The sequence below is a fragment of the Crocuta crocuta genome, unplaced genomic scaffold, assembly GCF_008692635.1.
Source record: "Crocuta crocuta isolate KB4526 unplaced genomic scaffold, BGI_CrCroc_1.0 scaffold174, whole genome shotgun sequence".
NCBI classification, from domain to species: Eukaryota; Metazoa; Chordata; class Mammalia; order Carnivora; family Hyaenidae; genus Crocuta; species Crocuta crocuta.
Genome location: NW_027530330.1, coordinates 4,427,489 through 4,449,021, shown reverse-complemented (window position 1 = coordinate 4,449,021; position 21,533 = coordinate 4,427,489). Strand labels below are relative to the sequence as shown.

Sequence of the window (21,533 nt, the reverse complement as noted above, 5' to 3'; positions counted from 1 at the left end):
ATCTATGGTGAAAATTTTATAGCAGTGAGAGAAAATAAACCATTGTCTTTTACTGGTATATAATATTAGAAGGTAAGCCTTTATTATTTCTACATAATCATGGCTTACATTCTTTCTAAGACAAAGGACTAACTTGGTATCTTAAGTACATTTGTTGTATCATTTTTATCTTTGTCATTAACCATACTATTATTATGCACTTTCAAAAAGCAAACACTAGTTATTTTTGTTCTGGTAAAGGAGAGTTTTATGGTATACTTTAACTTTGAGCAGTGTTATTACATTACGCAAAGCAGTTTTAATGTAATTATATTAAAATGGCATCAGCAAAGTTGTCTTGCTAGCACAGATTTTTCTCCAGATTCAAAGTGAAAAATACACTCCATTGATTTAATTATCTTTTTATAGGAATCTATCATTATGTTCATGCTGTGAATTTTCAGTGGTTTAGAGACTATCCAGGGGAACAGGATACAGAATGAAAGAACAAATGCTTTTGAGAATTTTAACAGTGAAATAGATAATAACCAGCAGGTGTCTCTGTTACACAATACAGTTGAGATTCTGGAAGCTTTTCTTACATTGACCCTATTTTACATCTAACTAAATTCTCTTCAGTTTTTACATTTAAATTTCCTTTCTTTTCTCATGCCATGTGAAGGAATTCTTATTACTCTGATGTTGTTAATCATGGCTCTGCTTATTTTCCTTACAGTGCTGTATGCAAAATTATTTTTTAGTGCCTGACTTTTGACTTACTTCTCTAAATTCATTTTATACTATCTTTCAGAATGAGGGCTGGATTAAGATGTTTACCCTTAGCATGGAAAAGATTGTGAGATCACATCTCCACATATGTAATTAAATCAAAATATAGTAAACTAAGAAATTGTAAGGATGATTGATGTTATTAAAAAATGTAACTAAAAGTTAAATAATAACTATGGCAGTATGGCAATGTTTTCTTAACATATTCTTTTTCTTAAATTTTTAGAAAAAATCTGATGGTCTATATTGAAGGATTTCTAAATTTGGGCTGCCTTTTGTATAATCTATCACTGAGTTAAAGGGAGGGTCAAGATGAAGCCCAGAATTATGCATAATTCCCCTGCAAAGAATTCAAATCATAGCGCAACATACTAAAATGGATAAAGGAGACCAAAGGAGAGCCAAATGAAAGCAGAAGAAGAGTGAATGAGCACACCTAGACATTGCTAGTGAGAGCATAATTTGTACATTCTTCCAGCAAAATCTAACATTGATTAGTAGCTTAGTATGTGCTAAGCTTTGTATATATTCTCTCTCTTTTTTTCTTCACTGTAGCTCTAATTGCTGCTCTGATTAATCTCATAAGTGAGTAAACTGAGGCCCAGAGATAAGTTGCATAGGGTTATACAGTAGGAGGTTGGCTATCATTCCTAACCTCTATGCTTTATTTTTAGAAGGCAATTTGACACAGTTTTTAAAAAATTTTTTATTATATTTTTAAAATGTTTATTTATGAGAGTAAGAGAGAGAGAGAGAGAGAGAGGCAGAGAGAGAGGGAGACACAGAATCTGAAGTAGGGGCCATGCTCTGAACTGTCAACACAGAGCTCAATACAGGGCTCGAATTCATGCACCACAAGAGCATGACCTGAGCTGAACTGCAATGCTTACCAGAATAAGCCACCCAGGTGCCCTGACACTATTTTTTTAATTAGAATTTTGCAAAATTAGTACTTCTAAAATTTAAAGAAATGATAATGGATAAGTGCTAAATGTATCTACCAGGTTTTTATTAGAGACTTTTATATTGAAATTCTTAGTTAATCCTATAGAATCAGACTTCCACAGACATTTATTTATTTATTATGAGGCTTCCAAAGGGTCTCCAGAAGAATGGAAAGCTGATTCAATAAGGATCAAGTTATCAGGAAGGAAGAAGAAAGAAGCAGTCTTGTAGCCAGTAGGTCTGGCCCAGATGCCCTCACAACTTTAGCAGACACACCCCTGTTCAGATGAACAACCTCTAACATCTTCCTTCTGTACTTAACTCAAGACTGTGTTCCAAGTCCCATGACAAGGACAAATTTAGGCTACCTGCCAACGATACCTAGCTGTTGAACCAAAAGAGATCATTTATTCCCTTTGGCTTCTGTAATGGAAGGCAGTCTTTGAGAATTTTTCTCCCCCAAAATTTAAAACAATGGAAAAGAGTTACCCTAGAAATTAGGGTGCTGTTGGTGAGAGGGACTAAAGCTTGAAAGACCAAGAATGAAAAAGGGACAAATGACCACTTGACTATTTTAAAATTAAAATATCCAGAAGGGAGGATTAATGAATTAATTATATTATGCCACATCAGTCTAATAGAATACAAATGAACAATTAAAAATGAAGTTGTAGAAGACTATTTCTTGACATTGAAAGATGATCATTGGGGCCACTTAGGGCCTACCTCTGCCCTTCCTCCACTCATGCACATGCACCCATGTGTGCCCTCTCTCTTTCTCAAAAATAAACTAAAAAAAAAGAAAAGTGATCATAATATATTGATATATTAAAATTAAACTAAGTTAAAAATAATACGTAGTATATGAATCCTTTCTTGTAAATGCACACACATAACCACACATATGCATTTTTTATTTAAAGTTCAGAAATACTAATTCTTAGAACTAGTACTTTCCTAAAATTGCCCAGCAGGTTTTTGTTCTTCTTAATGGTTTCTCCTCCTTTTCTCCTGACTTCAGGTCTTCTTTCAATGATCATTTCCAGGTAATCTCTGGGAGAGAGAGGAATGGCAGTAATGTATGTGTGTATCTGTGTGTGTGTGAGAGAGAAAGAGACAGAGAGAAAGGGGTGAGAGAAGGATCTTCTTNAGGTCTTCTTTCAATGATCATTTCCAGGTAATCTCTGGGAGAGAGAGGAATGGGAGTAATGTATGTGTGTATCTGTGTGTGTGAGAGAGAGAAAGAGAGAGAAAGGGGTGAGAGAAGGATCTTCTAGAATTATATAGCTTTTCCCTTCCCTTTGTCATTTGTTTTTTGTGTATATGTGCCAGTGTAAATAGGTGCAGAAGCTGATTTAGGTCATGTGAACTACGCTATGAAATCATTTCAGAATTCTTGACTGAGAGCGATCATCATTTGATTTGAAATAATAGGAAAATTTGAGTGGTTCTAATCTTTTGCCTCCTTCATGAATTTACATTAATTTCTCTTTGAGGAAGACACAATCATACTGTTTGTTGAATTTATAGGAGCACTGGGAAAAATGAATAAAAGCACTTGTAAAATGTGTTAAGTATTTTAGGCAAATTTTATTATAAAAGCATTAGATAGTAATGATAAATATCTATTTATAAAGATCACTAATTTTCCAGCATCTAATCTAAAGTTAGTTTTTTTAATATCATCTAGTCTTGAAAATACATCTGAAAAGAGCTTGAGACAGTCTGGTAACAGTGGGATTATGCTGATGTTTATCAAATGGTTCTTTAAAGCAGTCTAAACTCTGAACCACTGCAGTGCCTCGTTTAAATATCACCCTTGTCTGTGCTAATGTGTGACTCATAGTTGTCTTGGTGTCTGATTAGTACAAAGAACTATTTGTTTGGACTAAGTGTATTTTTGAGCCTTCCTGCTTTCCCTGGTCAGCTGAGGATGATCTAATTCACACAGATTTCCTTAGTGCACCGTAAGTTTTCCAGAAGTCACAGCTGAGCATATTTTGAAGTTAAAGTACAGTGTTAATAAGGCCAGGGAGCTGGGTTTTATAGGCCAGTTAGCTTTGTTGTATTTCTAGCCCTAGTGCCTTAATTCCATACCGTTGTTTGTCAGGTATGTGCTATAGGAGAACTAGGTTGAAGTTTACGTATGGATTAGCGGAAATCAGTACCTATAGTAGAAAAAGGAATCAAGATTCACACCATCTGCCTTATAAAAATTTCAAAGCATATTGTAAAACAAACTATTCAAAATTTTTGAAAAATTCTTTTTTTTTTATTTTACAAAATGCAACATGGGCTAACACATGGTGATTTAAACAATCTAGTAAATTGTTAACAGCATTTTAGAAGAGATTTTAGCATGAAAAAATACAAAAATCTATGAGTGACTGGGATCTCATTTGGACCATAAATTCCTTTGTCTGCTTGGAAGCAAGACAGAAAGTCTACCATCCCAGAAAAATTTCTCTCTCCTCCTTTATCATGTTGATTTCACATCTTTCCTAATCACACACTGCCAGAGAATAAAAATCATATAAATGTTTAAAAATATTGTAATTAATGTAATGAAAAGATAATGAGATCGATTGTCACTCCTTTTTGCATGTATATTTCCTATAGTGTGTTCATTTTATTAAAAAAAAAAACTAGTGTGTTCTAGTCACATGGTAAAATGAAATCACAGAACACATGTAATGTACTTGAAAGCAATTAAATAGGGTAAGCAGGGTACTGAACCAATAATCTAGAACTGTATGTTTCTATCCCATGTGTATAATTAATATGTATGTAAATGTATTAAGCTAATGGGTCCAATATTTGTACTAACTTTGAGTGTGAAGGCAATATTGGTACAGAACACATTCTGAATACTTTTCTATTTACTTCACTTGCAAAGTAATTTGTAAATGATTTTCCCAAGCTTTTGTTGTTTGCCTCCATGTGAAATGTCTTTTAAATAGTCTGTATTTCAATGTAGAAATAGGGAATTAATAGCTCTTACGTTTTCATATACAAGTTATATAGGATGCTTAAGTTAAATGGGATGCTTCCAGTGGTATGCCTGATGAAAACAAACGAAGGTATGATTATACTCCTCCTCCTAACATGAATAAAATTTAATAATTTTTAAATGAACCAGTGAGTTCAGAAAAAGACAGGAAATACCAACGTGCCAAAAATGAAGAAGGAACTGATTTCTGGAGTGCTAAGTGCATTAATTTACCATGCCCTTTATTGAGATCTCAGTCCTGGTAATCAAGGAGCTGTGTTTTAAGTCTCATGTAGGCACCAAATATGAGGCCTGGGATTTGACAGGCCTTTGGAACCAAGATCAATACAAAAGCCATGATCCCTGAAAAGCTATGCTACTGAGAGAAATAATATACTAAGGGAAAAAAATCCATCTCTAGCAATAAGAGAGTTTTCTCTAACTAGGATGTGGATGGAAATAAAATTAAAACACAACAGTAGTGGTCTTTTCTGAGAAATCAAAACTCCTAGCTCTTTTTCTTGCAAGTTAGGGATCCAAATTGAAACTGAAATTGCAAACTGAGAGATTAACATACAAGTTGGCCCCTGGCTGGATACTCTTGAATATCTTGCAGAAGTCTTTGCAGAATCATAGTGAAATTAGACTACATAATCCGCATCGTACAGGAATCCACATAAAAATGACCCCCAAAAAATAACAGATAACAAACAGGAAGAATAGAACCTCCAGAACTTTGTATAATAGAACAGTTTAAAAGACTAAATATGTTTGTTTGAAGACATAAAAGAAGACATTAGAATATTAAGAAGAAATACCAGTTTAAAAATATTTTTAGAAGAACCAAATAGAACCTTTAGAGAAAAAAACTGCTTCATTTTTTCTAACAATAGGTAGATAAAAGCAACAATTCACCAGAAGGATATAACAGTCTTAAATACACTAAGAATATAGCCTCAGAATGAAGGTGTTTGTGTCCATTTTTGTTTCAAATATAATGAGGAATTTTTAAATCCCATTCAGTTAATAAATAGATTAGGCCAATGAAATATTAATAAGACTGTAGAAGACTTGAACATTTCAATTAACCTTCTTAACCCATGGACTGTTTTAGACCCTGTACCCAATCTTTATAAAATGCATGTTCTTTCCAAGAACACATGGAATGTACCAAAATTAGTTGCATGCTCAACCAGAAAAAAGTCTCAGAAATACAAATGAATCAATATTACACAGGCAACATTCCCTCACCAGGAAAATATATAGAAATAATTAAATAAATTAAAAGCAATATACATAATATAAAAATATAATAAAAATTCATTACACATTAGGTAATTAATACAACATATTTCTAAATATTTCATAGGCCAAAGTAGAAATAAAAATGTAAATTAGAAATTATTTAGTACTGGATAGCAACGAACANGAGGTCCCAATCATTTATTTTTGCTCTTGATTCCCTTGCTTTGGGGGATAACAATGAACACATTTTATATCAAAACTTACTAGATGCCACTCAAAGCAGTTAAGAGAATGTATAGCCTTAAATTCATCTGAAGAGAAGTCAGAGTGATGAATAATGATTGAGGCATTCAACTAAAGAAGTTAAAGAATAAAATTAGAAACTAGAGGGAAGGATATAATGAAGATAAGAAAGTGAAATGAAATAGAAACATGAATAATAAAGATCATCAAAAGTCAGATCTTAGTTCTTAGATCAATGCCGGTGTGTTTCTATGTGTTCTGATGGTTTTTTTTTTTCTTTTTTCTTTTCTTGTTTTTCTTTTTCCTTCCTCCTCCTCTTCATTTTCCCCTTCCCCTCCCCCTTCCCCTTCCTCCTCTTCTTCTTCTGCCTCTTCTTCTTCTGCTTCTTCTTCTTCTTCTTCTTCTTCTTCTTCTTCTTCTTCTGTCTATTTCTGACATTGCTTTAATCATAACACATATTCTAAAAGCTATTGTAATCAAGGCAAAAAGGTATTACTGAATCAGTAAACTGAGGATGGAGTATTCAATAAATGGTACTGGGATAAGTAGCTGTATCTTTGGAAATATGTAAAGCTTTACTCAAAGCTAGACAAAGCTAGAAACTTACCTCTTACCAATATAAAACTATATTCCAAGTAGATTATATACTAAATATAAACACCAAAACTAAACATTTTAAAAGAACATATCTTTATTCTATTGGAGTAGCGTAAGATATCCAATAGCATTAAGATATGTTAACAAGAAAACACAGAGAAACTATAAAGGAGTAACAAGTAAATATATTCAGGTATGCTCACTGTCATTAAGGAAATGCAAACATTAAAACCACAATGAGGTACTTCTATTCTAAAGTGACTAAAATGACTAGTTTAGAGTGACTAAAATGAAAAGGATTGAACTACCAAGTGTTGACATTGGGTGTGGAGAATTTGGAACATTCATATACTACTGATGAGACTGTAAATTGAGATAACTCCTTTGTAAAACTTTCTGTTAGTTTCTACCAACTTTAAACAAATGCCTACCCCATGGCCAAGCAGATCCACACCTTCAATAATATTTACAGCACTTATAATCGTGATTCTAGTATTCCCATCACTAGGAACATCCTAAATGGCCACAAGCATGAGAATGAATGAATTGTGGTAAAGAATGAACTAAAGCTACTCTCAACATGGATGAATCTCACAAATAACGCTGACAAAAGAAGCCAGTTACAGGAGTTGACACTGTATCTTTATATCCCTATGACATAAGACCAGGCAAAACTGATCTGTCATGGTTGATGTCAGAATACCGATAACTTTTGCAGAAAGTATTGACAGGGAAGGGACACATGGAAGCCTGCTGAGGTGCTGGAATTGTTCTATGCCTTGATTAGTGTGATGAGTACGCAGGTACACAAATACGTAAAAATTCATTGATCTCTACACTTAAGATTTGTACACTTTAATGTTAGTTTGTACAAAAACACATTTTGAAAAACATTTATTAATGGGCTCACTAAAAGGGACAGAAGGTGTGATAATGTTTGCAACTATATAACCAACAAAGAATTAATATCCAAACTCTATAAAGAACTTCTAAACCTTAATAAAAAAAAAAGTATGAACAATTCAGAACAAGTAGGCAAAAGATACAAATGGGCAATTAGTAGCCAATAAACAATAAGCTGACAAGCTGTTTAAGCTAACTAGGAAGTAGGGAAGTACAAATTAAATCAAAGTGAAATATAATTTCATACCTATCAGATGAACAAAATTAATTGGTCGGGTAACACAAATCTTGGTAAAATATCAGTTGCTTGGAGCTCTGAGGGGTTGCTGGTGGGTGTACATACTAATATACTAGGGAGAACAATTTATTAGTTCTAAAAAAGTTGAAGATGTGCATAGCCTCCAACCAGTAATTTTATGCTTGTGTCTACAACCTAGAAACATTTCCCTAAACATTCAGAAGAAAAAAAAATTCAAGTCTAGACTGTTTAAAGTGGAAAAACTTGTTACCTAATAGAGATATAACTAAACTTTAAATGTGTTCTATTTATGCAATGTACTTGATGCAATTTCTTGATTAAAATAAATGAACATATCAACCTATCTCAGTATATATGTTTGTCACAAATATGAGTAAAAAATAAGATATATTGTAATACTACTTATGTAAAATTTAAAACAGAAACAATAGTATATATTTTTAATGTATATATACATATGTAATACAATTACAAAAATATTCATGAGAATGATATACACCAAGTTCAGGATAGTAGATGATGAATGGAGGAGGGTTGGGATTTTACTGTGTCCTTAACTTTTATTTAAAATAAACTTTGTATAAAGGATATTATATTATTTACTTTGAAGTTACTTCATAATTAAACCTCTTAATTAAACAAAAAGAAATGAGACTAGACTATGCCTTGAATTTTCCATGAATTATCTTCTCTTGGACTTGATCATATTTTATAAAACTTAATACACCATTACTATTTTCCATGTCCTCCACTGTCATTTTAGTCCTAAAATAGTTTCTTCTAGACACAGCACAGTAGATAAAGGCTGTGGCCTAAAAGAAGGAATTGGCTTTAAATTTCAACTTTTTATAATCCTAGATGAATCTGTTTACTTCACTGAATCTTAGATTTCTCATCTGCAAAATAATGAGTTTGGCCTATGTTATGGGCAGAATTGCTTTTCCTCAAAACTCATAGGTTGAAACTCGAAGCCACAGTACCTCAGGATGTGATTATATTTGGATGTGGGCCTTTAAAGAGATGATTAAGTTAAAATGAGACCATTAGGCTGCATCCTAATCCATTCCGACTGGTATCCTTATGAGCAGAGGAAATTTGGACACACAGAGACACCAGGGATGCGTGAGTACTGAAAAAAAGACCATATGAAGGACACAGCAAGAAGGTGGCCATCTGTAAGCTAAGGAGAGAGGTCTCAGAAGAGAACAAACCTGCCAACACGTTGATCTTGGCTCTTTAGCCTCCAGAACAGTAAGAAATTAAATTTCTGTTATTTTAGTAGCCTTGTCTGTGGCATTTTGTTATGGCAGTGCTAACAATGTAATACAGTAATATTAATAATATCACTGCTAATGTCTTTTCCAGACCTAAATTTCTAGTGTTGTTTTTAGAAGATGGCTTCTTTCTTTTCTGATAGTCGAAGTGGGTGCAGATAATGCTGATAAGCTTGGAGTGGTCCTAATATTGCTTGTCTGTCCTCCTCTGCCTCTAGATATTTGCTACGAATTGGTAGAATCTCACTAGTTAACAGTGTAGCATCCTACTATACACAAGAAAACTTTACCCCCTCAGCTTTTGTGTATACTTCTTCATTACTGTGTTTGGTGTTTCAACTAGAATCAGTGAATGAGGATTGAAGTGTGGATTTTTCTGACCTTTATCTTTTTTTATGATCATCATTGGTAAAATACTGTTGAGTCTTTATAAGTAAATTCTTAATCTCACCAGTTTATTTCTACACTTAGAGTCTCTTCATGTTTCCAGTGCCTTTATTATCAGATCCTTTACATAATTATGATAAATCATAAAAATCTCAATGCATTTGGTTTTATGGTAGGTTAAATGACATTTTGGTTTTATTGTAGGTTAAATAATATTTTCTGGGCGCAAAAGAAGCATATATTGCATATCTTCATGATGGCACAAAGTATGGTAACTAAGGCTTCCCAGAGAAATTATTGATTCTAGAACTGGAGTAGGAATTACACAAGATGAGTCTGGACTACTCTGTAGTGCCAGTAAATAAGGAAATATTTGCTCACAAATAAACAAAATCCATATAGATGGGAGTGTGTCAAAGGGAAACAGAAGCCAACTAAAAGAGCTCTTCATGGCCAAAACTGAAGCAATTTAAGCAATAAAATAAAGTAGTATTGGATTATAATCCAAAGTATAAAATAAATATTCATGAGTCCTGTCTTAATGATATCTTTGTAACAGATGATTGAATAAATAGATAACGGTAGGAAGGGAACAAATTTATGTATAAGGACTCCAAATAATTGATATAGATACTATGCCCTCAGGGAGAAGCACAACTCCTCACTTCTTAAGCATGGGCTGTACATAGTGACTTCTTTCCAAACAAGAGAATATGGAAACAGGTGGGAAGAGTAACTTTATAATGGAGAAGCCTATTAAACACTAACTCAGGTGGTTAATATCAACAGCAATAGTCATACATTATGGTGATATTATGTACCCTTGATATGCTGTGAGGAAAATGGCACTTTAATGCCATGATATTCTTTCTCCCAAAATCCATAAACACGGTATAATCATAAGAAACATATCAGACAAATTCCTGCCAGGGGAGATACTGCAAAACTCCTGACCAGTACTACTTAAAGCTGTCTCGATTATCAAGCAAAAACAAAGTCTAAGAAACTGTCACAGGCAACAGGAGCCTAAAGAGACAACACAGCTAAATGTAATGTGGCATTCTGGATAGACTCCTGGAACTAAAAAGGGTTATAAGGTATTGATCCATTAATTATAACAAATGTACTATACTAAAGTAAGATAATAATAAAAGGAGAAGCTGGGTCCGGAACTCTGTACAGTATCTTCTTCATTTTTCTGTAAATCTAAATCTGTTTTTTTTAAGGCTATTTAAAAACAAACAAATAAACAAAATCAAACTTCAAACCTAAATCAAACATTTATGACAACATTTTGAGCTGAGCACTGATGATAATATTGGAAAAAAGTGTCTCAAAAACCTTGTATTGTAATTAGCTTTCCAGAATCAAATTAATTTGAGTTTTATCTTAAAAAAAAAAAATAGCTTAGGATTAGGAAGTCTATCCTGGTTCCTGATACATCACAAAGCTTTTTTTCCTAAAACAGTAACATTTGGGAAAATATGATTTAGTAAGACATTTCATTTTTTATTACTTTTCAGCTTTGAAATTTGCCTTTACAAATATGATATAATTATCATAAATCCTCACTTGCAGATCAGGAAACCAGTACCAAGGTATGCTCAAGCATACAAAATTAACAGGACCTAATGGAGACCAGAACCCAATTTTCAGGTTCCTGGCTGAAGATATGGTGTTGCAGTGATCTTCAAATACTTTTTTGGCATGTGCTTATCAGGTAATTATTTTGAGAATCACCCACAAGTATAAGTTTGTATCTTTATGAATCATATGCATGTACTGATAAATTAATTTTGAGTAAAGTATAAATCATACTCCAAACTAAGTATGAAGATGATTCAATAACAAAGGCATATACATTAAATTTCTATATTTTCCTATATCCCAGGTGACTGTTCAGCCTTGTTTATAAAGTACTGCTGAATACTAGCGTTGCGATTATTTATTGCTGTGTAACAAACCATGTCAGAACAACAATTTGTGGGTTAAAAATATTCACATTTTATTATTATGTTGCCTGGTTCTAGGGTTGACTGGGCTCAGTGGTTTCCACCCAGGGCATCTCTCATGGTTGCAGTCAAATATTGATGGGCCAGAATCACCTGGCAGCTTTGCTCGTTTCTCTATTGTGCCTACGCTGGGAAGATGCCAACAGCTGAGGCTCCTCATACCATCTCTGTCTCTCTGTTCTCCCTTTGTTTCTCTGCAGCACAGTGTCTTCAGGGTAGTTGGAGGTCATCCATGGAGGGTCAGAGCTCCAGGGCCACATTCCAAGAGGGAGCCAAGTGTTGTTTTATCTCTTTTTATGACCTAGACTCAAAATTCATGCAGGGACGCTGTTGAGTCTGTTAACAGTCACCAAAGTCAGTGGATTTCCAAGGGGAGGGGACTTAGACTTTACAACTTTTAATGAGAATAATATCAAAGAATTTGCTGACATGCTTTAAAATTATCAAAACCAGGGGCTCCTGGGTGGCTCATCTTAATAAGTGTCTGACTTTGGCTCAGGTCATGATCTCATGGTTCGTGGGTTTGAGCCCCACATTGGCTCTGTGCTGACAGCTCAGAGCCTGGAGCCTGATTCAGATTCTGAGTCTCTCTCTCTCTCTCTCTCTGTCTCTCTCTCTCTGCCCTTCCCCTGCTTGCATTCTGTCTCCCTCTCAAAAATAAATATTAAAAATTTTTTAAAAATAATAAAATTATCAAAGCAAGTGGCAGAACTCTGGTAATTTTACTTTATGAGGTAAAGCCTACCTAAGAATCTACTGGTTTGAATAAAGAATCTAGGTATCACCCCATTCTTCTGACAGCTGCCTTATTGTGGTCATTTCACAAATAATTCTACTGATACTCTCCTCTTCTATAATTCCTTAAAGAGGAAAAGTACTCATTCTGACTCCTCAGAACTCTTTCTCTCTCATCTTCATCTACAGCGGCTTCCCAGGGACTTTTCCCCATCAGCCCAAAGCTGTCTCCACCCTTCAGTGGGGATAGGAGTTTTACAGTAAAGACTACTGATATTGTTTTTGTTTTGTTTTGTTTGTTTTGTTTTGTTTTGTTTTTGTACTTTGCTCTTTCATCAAGCTTTAACATAAATGGCTAGCATCACTAATTATTCTACTGAGCACTTTTTGACTCCTTGTTTTTCAGGATACTTGAGATATGTGTGTATATATATACATATATATATATATATACACACTAGTCTCTGGATTGCACTTGCTTTCTTCAAGACCAGTGACAAATTAAGAATATAGTTATTAATGCCATTGTCATCTTGCTTCCCAGACAATTCTGCCTCAAATATTCCTCCTCCTAAATGAAAACAAACAAAATATAACTTTTCGAAGCATAGCATGTGCACCTCTTTTTGGGGTGGATGCTAAAGACACCATTTCTGTTTCTTCTGTTGTCCCTTTAAACCACTCAGTTAAAAGTGGTTCTACTTTTTTACCCAATTTGATGTCTTGGACTTACCACTTTTCTATTTTTTTCTGATTATTAAAAATGCTGACCACTTTCAAACTTCATTTATAGCTATATAACCCCTCTCAGTTCTGGCGTGCTACTGCCTGGAATCCACAATGTGGAGGAGGTAAGGACTTTGTCACTAGCGTTTTTTTTTTCTCTTTCCCTGCTTTGAGTTTTACTGCCTCCTGCTCCAGATGTCTCTGGCTCTGTGGAAGTAGTGGGAAGGAAAGGAAGAGGAATATACAGGTATCTTTCACTTTTCAAGTTTCAGGACATCAGTATCCTTATCTTCTTCCTGTTCACTTTACTATTCTCATTCTCAATTCTTCCTGACCCGTTTCCAAATTCCAGTTGAGTAATTTATAAAATGAAGGGTTTAAGGAAGTAGAACTTCAGGCCATGTGGATATGGTGCTTCTCTAAGCACCTGGAGGTTTAGATAGACCTGAGGCTGGGAAGAAGCACAGGGTAAGTGAGTTTTGATCACTGAAATATTAGGTTCTTGCAAATGAGAATGATACTGGATCAAGAGAAAAGATCGTGGAATATGAGAATTCATAGTTACCAAGTTTTATAAGGTAACTAAACTTAATTTAATGAGGGACAAAATGTTTTTTTCATACAATTAGACACAAGGTTTAAATGAAATTATCCAGGAAAAATTACAACAATAAAAGTCATTCATACTATGGGCACCTGGGTAACTCATTGATTTAAGCATCTGACTCTTGATTTCTGCTCAGGTCATGATCCCAGGGTTGTGGAATTGATCCCCACATTAGGCTCTGCACTGTCAGTGCAGAGATATGGATTCTATCTTTCTCCCTCTGCCCCCCTACCCCCCTTGCACATGCTCTCTTGGAAAATGTGTGTGTGTATACATACATACATACATCTATATATACATAAAATTCATACTAAAGTGTAAATGGTTAATATAAAAGCAGTCTTTAACATGATGGTAGGAGAAAAAGGTCACTACACTTCTGATGGGCAGTAAAGGACAGCACCTAACATCTGGATGGAAAATGGCACAAAGATGTTTAAGGAGACCAAGACTTGCTTATTTTTTTCTTTAACCACAACTGCCTTTGGGTAAGTAAAAGCTTTTTCTGAGACATGTGACATTTTATATGGGCCATGTTTCAAATGCTGTCTCAAAGTACACAGAGAAGGACTTAAAAGGGACAGGGGGAGCCACATTTCTTGTGGACAGTAATTCGGATTCTGAAGAATACATACAGTTGCTCAGCAGCACTGCTGGCTTGAGAGATGAGGTCTTGGGAATTACCAAAGAAGTGCTTTGAAGATAATAGAACTTTACAGTGTTCCATTGCCTGTAGGGGAACACCAACAGGGAAGATGGCTTTCTCTTGAAAAGGAGTAAGCCTAACACCTAACAATGAAGGAACTGAGGCTTTGGTATTGTTTAAAGGAAACACACAAAAGTACACACATACACACAAATTCCTGTCGCAGTTCACGTCACTTCAGATTGACACTACTTACTTTTATTTGAGTATTTTTGTTTTTGTTTTATTGTTGTTGTTGTTTTGGTTGTTTTGTTTTTTTTAGCTTTCGGGGCATTGGTAAATGAATGTCACCTGGGAGATCAAATCTTCATAGCAGGAGAAAAACAGAAACAGGAAGCAACTATGTGGAAAATTCAGGGAGATTTGTTACCTCTGCATATATTAGCATAGGCATGTCTTCCTAGAAGCTGCTAAGGAACTGACCCAAAGCTAAGAAACTGCTTTTGAAATTACTCTTGNGGGCACTTGTGGGGATGAGCACTGGGTGTTATATGGTAACCAACTTGACAATAAATTATTTGTAAAAAAAGAAAGAAAGAAAGAAATTATCTTGAAATATTCATTCTTTACCTTGGTTTCTTTCACTTGGTTTTTTTCGTGATTATTGACTCTTATTTGCCATTTCCAAATTTTTTTATGTTTTCTTTCTTTTTTTTAAATTTTTTAAAAATGTTTTTTAAATTTATTTTTGAAAGAGAGATAGAGACAGCATGAGCAGGGGAAGGTCAGAGAGAGAGGGAGACACAATCTGAAACAGGCTCCAGGCTCAGAGCTAGCTGTTAGCACGGAGCCCAACGCGGGGCTCGAACCCACGAGCCGTGAGATCATGACCTGAGCCGAAGTCGGATGCTTAACCGACTGAGCCACCCAGGTGCCCCTTTATTTGCCATTTCATAAAACAATCTCAAAAATTGTCATTTGACTTTGTAACCCTTTTCAGCTTTGAGCCCATGCCTCTTCTATTACTTACATTACAAATAGGCTGAATTTTAGTCTGTCACCACACACAAAATTTAAGGGACATTGTCTTTTGTGCTCACTCATCTCCCTTGTCAGCACTACTTTTGGTGATTCTGTTGCTTCCATCTGCTCTGGCCTCTATATCCTGGCACCATTTCCATCTTGGCTGCCGTTCTCAAGTAGCCTTTCTTTTTTCCACTGGCATCCATACACTTTGGCACGAGGTGAGAATGTTTACATTTGATTTGTGGATCCCAAGATACAATTTCGAAGCAAACTGATAGTGGTGAAAGTGGCAAGTGAAATTATTTGGAGCTCTGTCTTATGCCCCTTTTAACAAACACACCTTAAACATCCTCATCCTCCTACTAGATTGAAGGGAAAACCCTCCTCACTATTTCTTTGTCTGGATGTGACTTGTAGTTATCTAAAAAGATGATGAGATTGTCATTCTTCATTTAAGATAAGACTACAGCTGTAAGAATGGAAAAGAACTAGAAAATTGTTATAGTGTATTAACAAATCAATCATTTGGAATAAATGCCCAAGATGATAAGTAGGAGGTCTTTTAGAATCATCCAGATAATGTTTTCAAGATTCCACTTCTTGTTATGATGACTTGGCCTCTCACATTACATCTGTTTGAAACTACTACCAAACTAAACAGACATGAAGATGATTACAGTAGAGTAAAACAAATTCTTTGTGGTACAATTGTCACATGTTTTACTAAAATCAGTACAGGTAGAATTATGCTGATGAATTTATTATGCTGATAGTATATAAGATAGAGTAAGTCTTATTAAGACAGAAATTTGTCAGGCATTGTGCTTTCTTAGTTTTTGCTTCCTTTGGACAACAGAATAGTGATTTTCATAGCTGGCGAAAGTCTACCTGATCTGGGTAGCTATCTAAAAAGATAACTGTGGGTATACTTTAATATTTTATGAGGTAATAAAAATATTTTTTGTATGATTAACTGAATCCACACTTTCTATAAACATAGCTTTTGTTACAACACAAAATTTTTAAACCACTCAGCACTTTTCACTATTAAAAATTTTCCTTAACCTTCTTCCATCCCCCTTCAACTCTACTTCACTGTAATCACTGTAAAATTATTTTGTGACTATATCCTTTCAGATTTTTTCTACAATGACTTCCTTTTTATTCTTTGAAGACTTTTCTTCTGGAAACAGTACCAGATGGATGTTGGCCTCTTGGGAATTTTCTCTATGTCTCTAAGTGTTTTTTTCCTGTTTTTAAACTTTATACATTTTTGATGTGTTCTGGGAAAATTTGTCGATTTTGACTCCCAACTCACTGATTTGTTTTTGTAACAATGGCTATTTAGTATATATATCAAGGTTTGTTGTTCTTTAATTTCAGCAAATATATATTACTTCTTTTTCATAATTTTCTGTCCCTACTGCCTAAATGAAATACCTTCCTGTATCACTTTAAGGATAATTACATTTTATTTTTTTAATATAAGTTATTGTAAAATTGGCTAACATACAGGATGTACAGTGTGCTCTTGGTTTTGGGGGTAGATTCCCATGATTCATCGCTTACATACAACACCCAGTGCTCATCCCAACAAGTGCGCTCCTTGATGCCCTTCACCCATTTTTTCCTCTCTTTCCCCACCGCCCCATCAAACCTCAGTTTGTTCTTTGTATTTAAGAGTCTTTTATGGTTTGTCTCTCTCTCTGTTTAAACGTAACTGTTTTCCTCCTCCACTTCCCCCATAGTCTTCTGTTAAGTTTCTCAAATTCCACATATAAGTGAAAACATAGGATATCTGTCTTTCTCTGACTGACTTATTTCACTTAGCATAATACCCTCCAGTTCCATCCACATTGATGCAAATAGCATGATTTCACCTTTTCTCATTTAAGTATCTTTTCTGATTGCAGAAGTAGTTATTTTTACTCACTTATTAATTCCTTCTTCATTTTTCTCCCTCATGGTGTTGGTTTTCATCAAAACTCATCTGTATAGTTCAGAAATCCAACGGTTGGTAGCTGACCTGGGAGGAAGGGTGGAATCATCTCCCGAAGAGATGGGAATAATGTCTCAGCAGCTCGTCTTCTGGCCCTAACATCTGCCAAATATTCCCTGGTGTCAACACCTTTTCAGGTTACATGTCTCTTTGACCCAAGCACTGCTCACTCCTGGAGACAAACCCTACTATAATGTCAGGGCATGAGACATAGGAGCCAAGGGTTGCAGAGTCAGCCAGTTTCTGTGCTCTCCTTGCAGTAACCAATTAAGCCTGTCAATAGAACTATACTTTGCATAATAGTTGAAAGATTGCTTTTAGCACTTAACAATATATTCAGGACATATTTCCTGGTTATCCACCTCATTGTTTTTAATAAATGCACAGTATTCCATTGTATAGACATGTTATGATTTGTTTAACTACCCCCTTATGGATTTTAAAGTTGTTTCCAGTGTTCTGCTATTGTAAACAAAAATTTGACTGGTATTCTTTTCATTATTTTCAAAGAATAGATTCTTAGAAGTATGAAAGTATGATTGCTGGGTCATAGAATGCGCTCATTTTTAATGATGTGTACTCTCATTAACAACATTGAAGAGTATCTGCTTCTCCACTTTTAAATCAACTTAATCTTTTTAATTTTGTCAAGCTGATACATGAAGAATGGTATCTGACTTATTTTGACTTGTATTGGCTCCGTTATAAAATTTTTCTTCTATATTTCCTTCTAACTTGATTACAGTTTTGCTGTTTTCACATTTACATCTTAAATGATCTGTCATTTATTATGGTAAAAATGTGGTATAAGAATTCAACTATTCTTTTTCATATGTGTCAATACCACTTATTGAATAAAACTTCCTTTCCCCACTCATGTGAAATGCCAAATTTATCAAATTTATCATATATAGATTCTAATATATACTTTCATTGTTTCTGAACTCCATTCTAGTTTGGTTATTAATTTCTCTATTCTTAAATTCTATTCTTTGTATTAGACTTTATATTTATGACAAGGAAGTGCATATTATTATCTGCTGGGCCACATCTCTTCTCATTTTTTTTTTTCCAAAATTTCTTAGCTTGTGTATCCACTTATCAGATTTTAAAAGGAACTAAAAGATCAAGCTTCTGTTTGGAATATCATTGCACTTATCAGATAATATATATTATTATTAGCTAATAATAATGTACATATATATAAAATCTAATAATATAAATCCTTTATATCTGAATGCAGTTAAGTCTTCTCATCTGGGAAAATCATATTTCTTCCTGTATGTCCTTGAGTAAGTCTGTATATGTTTCTTCTCATAGTTTTCATATCTTTTTTCAAACTATAACATTACCAATTTTTGTTGCTAATATATATTTGTTCTTTTTCTCCATTTTCTTTTTATTTTTTTCCATAAAGAAAACCTATTGGCATATTTTCTTATATAGGTCCACTTTATTGAACTCACTTATTCTCAAATTACTTTAACAAAATAAGCCGAAAACAAAATGGAAAGACAACCTACTGAATGGGAGAAAATATTTATATATCATATATCCGATAAAGGGGTTAAGATTCAAAATATATAAAGAACTCATTTCAACTTGATAACAAAAACACCCCAAACAATCCAATTAAAACATGGGCAGAGGTTTTTGTTTGTAATCCAATTAAAACATCTGAACAGATGTTTTTCTTTTTTTTTCCTTTTTTAATAGTTTATTGTAAAGTTGATTTCCATATAACACCCAGTGCTCATCCCCACAAGTGCTCTCCTCCGTGCCCATCACCCCTCTTCCCCTCCTCCCCACCCCCATCAGCCCTCAGTTTGTTCTCAGCATTTAAGAGTCTCTCATGGTTTGCCTCCTTCCCTCTCCCCCACTATTTTTTCCCTTCTCCCCCATGGTCCTCTGTTAAGTTCCGTCTAATCCTCCTATACATACAAACATACGGTATCTGTCCTTCTCTGCCTGACTTCTTTTGCTCAGCATAATACCCTCAAGTTCCATCCACGTTGCTACACATGGCCAGATTTCATTCTTTCTCATTGCCATGTAGTATTCCATTGTACAGATAAACCACATCTTCTTGATCCATTCGTCAGTTGATGGACACTTAGGCTCTTTCCATGTTTTGGCTATTGTTGAGAGTGCTGCTCTGAACATTGGGGTACATGTGCCCCTAGGCATCAGCACTCATGTATCCCTTGGGTAAATTCCCAGCAGTGCTATTACTGGGTCATAGGGGAGTTCTATTGTGAATTTTTTGAGGAAGCTCCACACTGTTTTCCAGAGGGGCTGCAGCAGTTTACATTCCCACCAACAGTGTAGGAGGGTGCCCATTTCTCCACATCCTTGCCAGAATCTAGAGTCCTCTGATTTGCTCATTTAGCCACTCTGACCGGTGTGAGGTGGTATCTCAGTGTGGTTTTGATTTGTATTTCCCTGATGAGGAGGGATGCTGAGCATCATTTCATGTGTCTGTTGGCCATGAACAGATGTTTTTCTAAAGAAGACATGCAGATCACCAATAAGTACACAAAAAGGTGTTCAACACCCCTAGTTATCAGGGAAATGCAAGTCAAAATCACAATGAGATATCCCCTCACAACTGTTAGAATGGCTATTATCAAAAATATAAGAAATAACAAGTGTTTACCAGGATGTGGAGAAATGGAAACCCTTTTGCACTGTTGATAGGAATGTAAACTGGTGCAGCCACCACGGAAACCTATATGGGGGTTGCTCAAAAAATTAAAAATTGAGCTACCGTATGATCCAGCAAATCTACTTCTGGGTATTTATCTGAAGGTAAATGAAAGCACTAACTTGAAAACATATATGCAACCCCATGTCTACTGCAGTATTATTTGCAGTAGCCAAGACATAGAAACAACTTAAGTGTCCGTCTATGGATGAATGCATGGAGCAAATTTGGCATATGTGTACAATGAAATATTATTCATCCATAAAGAAGTATGAAATCTTGCCATTTGTGACAGCATGAATGGACCTAGAAGGTATTATGCCAAGTGAAATAAGTCACATAAAGACTAATATTATATAATCTCACTGATATGTGGAATCTAAAAAAATTACAAATCCAAACTTAAAAATATTAAGAACAGATTTGTGGTTGCTGGGGTGGGTGAAATATGTGAAGGTCATCAAAAGGCACAAACTTCAGTTAAAAATAAAAATGTCCTGGAGATATAATGTACAGCATGGTAGGTATAGTTAAAATAGTATATTTTACATTTGAAATTTGCTAAGAGGGTAGATCTTAAAATTTCTTATCACCAGAAAACAAAATTAACTGTGTAATGATGGTTGTCAACTAGACTTACTGTAGTGATCATTTTGAAATATATATATATGATATATATATATATTATGTATATATATATAAAGTCATTATGCTGTACCCTTGAAACTAATATAATGGTTTATGTCAATTATATCTCAACTTAAAAAAAAATTAGTCCAACAGCTGTGAGGATTATTGATTAGAGAAGAAAGAATGTAGTTGTTCAAACAGGAAGGACACAACATAAAAGACTTTCATATAGAGAACAAACAGAGGGTTGCTAGAGGGGTTGTGGGAGAGGGATGGTCTAAATGGGTAAAGGGCCTTAAGGAATCTACTCCTGAAATCATTGTTTCACTATATGTATGCTAACTAACTTGGATGTAAATTAAGCAATTAAAAAAAAAAAGAAAAAGAAGAACAATGTAGTTGTTACAGTAACCCACACCAGAGACGGTGGTGACCTTCAGTAAAATCATTGTATTGGTGATAGAGAGAAATAGATCACAATTAAAGTTAAAATGTAGAACTGCAGTAATTCCTTTGTTTTGCTACCACCATGCAATCACTCATTAAAACTTAGAGGCTCCAACTTTTACTTTCTCAGATATGACATCCTATTTCACATAAAAATAATAGTAGTAGTAATAATAATAAACATTGAGTTATTTCTTTTGGATTCCCTAAGCATAAAATTATATCGTCTATAAATAATAATAGTTTCTTTCTCTTCTTTTACACAATTTAATTAGCAAACTCTTCTGAAACTCATTGCATGAACTATACTCTCCAAACTATTGGTGACCTTCAGTTATATTTGTATTACTCTTGGCTTTATTGGGGATGATTTTAGTACGCCACCTTTTAA

The 21,533-nt window shown here is 34.5% G+C and overlaps 1 long non-coding RNA gene across 4 annotated transcripts in view; it reads left to right on the top strand.

Moving 5' to 3' along the window:
- LOC144232809 (uncharacterized) overlaps window positions 1-21,533 on the top strand; it is a 108,805-nt gene that overhangs the window by 23,972 nt on the left and 63,300 nt on the right. For all 4 annotated transcript variants that reach the window (XR_013335524.1, XR_013335526.1, XR_013335525.1 and 1 more), the window contains exon 2: window positions 11,189-11,330. This is a non-coding gene — a long non-coding RNA (uncharacterized LOC144232809). The remainder of the gene's footprint in view (window positions 1-11,188; window positions 11,331-21,533) is intronic.